General features: G+C 46.2%; 1 protein-coding gene across 2 annotated transcripts in view; it reads left to right on the top strand.

Annotated features, from left to right (window-relative positions):
• Positions 1 to 2,930, top strand: part of LOC106727225 (vesicle-associated membrane protein 7-like) — a 38,066-nt gene that overhangs the window by 287 nt on the left and 34,849 nt on the right. The window lies entirely within an intron of this gene.

The following is a 2,930-nucleotide window of genomic DNA, read 5'->3' as shown; positions in this document are numbered from 1 at the left end:
GCGGGGCCTCCCTGGCCGGAGCCTCTCGAGCTGCAGAACAGCGGAGCCGCACGGGCGCCGCCTAGGGGTTAGGGGTGGTGCTGCACGCGACCCCTTTGGCGGTGATAGCAGCCCTGTCCAATGCCGCAGAAACCTTCCCCGTTTTCTCTCCCCTGGGGAGAAATGACCGCAGATCCACACGCACTTACTGAACATGCATTAGCTGTGTAATCCCCGGTTAAAGGGGTGAGGGGCGCAGCAATGAAGAGAAGACCGCACCTGAAGTTGCCGCTTGATGAGCGCAGGTCCCTTTATGTCCCAGGGCGGCCTACAGGAGTCCTGCAGTGTGAGAAGTATTCCCGTGGGGGCAGGTCCAGCCTGCTCCTGTGACACTCAGGACGGGTGGCTGCTTGCAACCACAGAGGAGGTGATGGTAGGGTGCTTGGCTTAGAAGCCTTGTAAGAGTTCTCTTAGCGGCACAGGAAAGCGAAACAGGGACTTGGTGCAGAGGAAACGGCCCACCTCAAGAACCTCAGTGGGGCCAGGTAGAGCCCAGGGCCCTAGTATGTAGGACATAAAGATTCGATCAGAAAGGTGAGCAGAGAATAGTTAATGAAGGGGCCTATCTTCTTCTTGTTTTTGTCGATGGCATCAGCAGTATGGTCTTTGAAATCATACTGACCTGTGTTTGAATGTCACCACTGACTTGTGGCTTTGTGCAGATCTTTGACTTCTTTAAGCCTTGGTTTTCTCCATCTGCAAGAGGAGGATAGTGATATTTCCCTGCGGGCTCTATGTAAAGTTTAAAGTAACACACGTAGGGATTCCTAGCCCAGAGCTCGGCATATAGGTGATGCATGATGAATGGCAGCCACTATGCTTAATGCAAGCAAGGAAAGAGATTTAGCCTCGTCTCCAGAGCAAGGTCAGCAAACTTTTTCTCTAAAGGCCAGATATTAAATATTTTAGGTATTGTAGGGGCCACACAATCTCTGCTGCTACTACTCAACTTTATCCAACGAAAGGAACCACAGACCATACTTAAACCAATAGGCATGGCTGTGTTTCAATAAAACTTTATTTACAAAAGCAGGCTCCTGGCAGGATTTGGCCCCTGGGTTGTAGTTTTCTCACTACAAGAAAATCTATAATAATAATAAAAGCGTAATATGCTAATTAGCCTGGACGTCCTTCCAGACGACCTTCGGGACAAAGCCAGGGCTGCGAGGGAAGCCTGGGTTCCAGATGCCAGAGGGAAGCAGGTGCCAGCAGCTGGGCGAAGGAAGGCCTACTCTTGCATGAATTTCGTGCATCGGGCCTCTAGTTAAATATATAAAGGAATAGCATGATCTGACATATCTTCTGGTACATTTGGTTTGGTTACAATCCAGAGGTGGGTTGGAGGGGAGAGAACCAGTAAGGATGGTACTGTTACAGTTTATGTAGAAGATCTAAGGGCCAGAGCTAAGGCAATGACAGTGCAGATAGAAAGGAGGTGGCAGATCCTAAGAAACACTTTGTAAAACTAATCCTCAGGAGTTAGTGACAGAGTCATGCCTAGGATGCTTCTTAATTTTTTTTATTTTTTTCCCCCCAGCTCTATTGAAATAGAATTGCCATATAACTGTGAGTTTAAGGTGTACAGTGTGATGATTTGTCTTTTTTTTTTTTCCCCCTCAGGTGTCAGTAAACAATATAGAAACTACAGATGGAGGAGGAGGATTGTGGAGGAGAGAGTCAGAGGGAACACAGGGCAGGAGAGTACAATTTGGGACAGGTTGAATTTTGTTGCCTATTGGAAATGGCCAATCGATTTGTGTATTTATTCCTCCACCTAACCCCAAAAGCTTTAAGTGATAAAATGTTCAATGTAGCACTCAGAGGGTCAGGGCTAACAGTTGAAGATAGTAGAAGTGGGTGAGAGCAGTGGTGTCCTGAAAGCCAAGAAAAGAAAGTTACAAGAAACTTTCATGCCCCAAAGAAGTTGAACAAGATCTAAAAGGTGTTCATTAAATTCTATAGTTAGGAGATGATTGCTGACCATACAGTTAGCAGTTTGGTAGAAGTGGTAGAGGTAGAGGCAGACGCCAGATTGCTTTAAGCCAGGTGAATGGGAGATGAGGAAGTAAAGAGAGTGAAGTTAGATTGTTCTTTCAAGAATTTAGAAAGGGAATGAGATACAGTGAAAGCTAGAAAAGCATGGTCCAGGAGGGGGCCTCATTTTTTAGTACAGAGAAAACTTTCACATGTATGTAGGCTAATGGGAAGAGTCTGGAGCTATAAGAGAGGAAGGGGCTGTTGGTGGAGCAAGACTAAAGGAGCACAAAGGAGTGGAATCCAGTGTGGCAGCGGAGATGTGAGCCTTGGATTCGAGGAATGCCCTCTCTCTATGTTCCTCAGGGTTCTAACTCCAGTCCTCTTTTAACTTGACACATTCATTCACACACAGAACACCTTTACTTTGATCACTCTCAGACCCACTTCCAAAGTAATCTCTCTCCACAGTTAGAGTGCCTAATAGAAGAACTAAATTAATTCTTTCCTGATTCCTCCTCGTGTATTTATAATCTTGTTGAGTAGCTCTACTGAGCCATTCAAGCTGGAAACTGGGAGTCGCCTTCAATTTTTCCTCCTTCTTCACCTTCACATTTGTTCTTTGTCACCAAGTTCGATTAGTTCTGTCCCCTGAATATGTCTTGAATCCATTTCCTTGTTTCTGAACCATGTTGTCATCTAGGCCCTCAATTCTTGTCACCGAGGGTTATTGAAAGTGCCTCCTGGCCCTAGCCCTGTAGCTCAGGTGGTTAGAGCATCATTCCAGTACACCAAGGTTGAGGATTTGATCCGATCAGGGTATATACAAGAATCAACCAATGATACATAAATAGGTAGGATTTCTCTCTCTCTCTCTCTCTCTCTCTCTCTCTCTCTCTCTCTCTCCCCCCCCCCCT

The sequence above is a fragment of the Myotis brandtii genome, unplaced genomic scaffold (genome assembly GCF_000412655.1).
Source record: "Myotis brandtii unplaced genomic scaffold, ASM41265v1 scaffold111, whole genome shotgun sequence".
NCBI classification, from domain to species: Eukaryota; Metazoa; Chordata; class Mammalia; order Chiroptera; family Vespertilionidae; genus Myotis; species Myotis brandtii.
The sequence above is the reverse complement of the archived record's forward strand: the minus strand, read 5'-3'. Positions and strand labels throughout refer to the sequence as shown.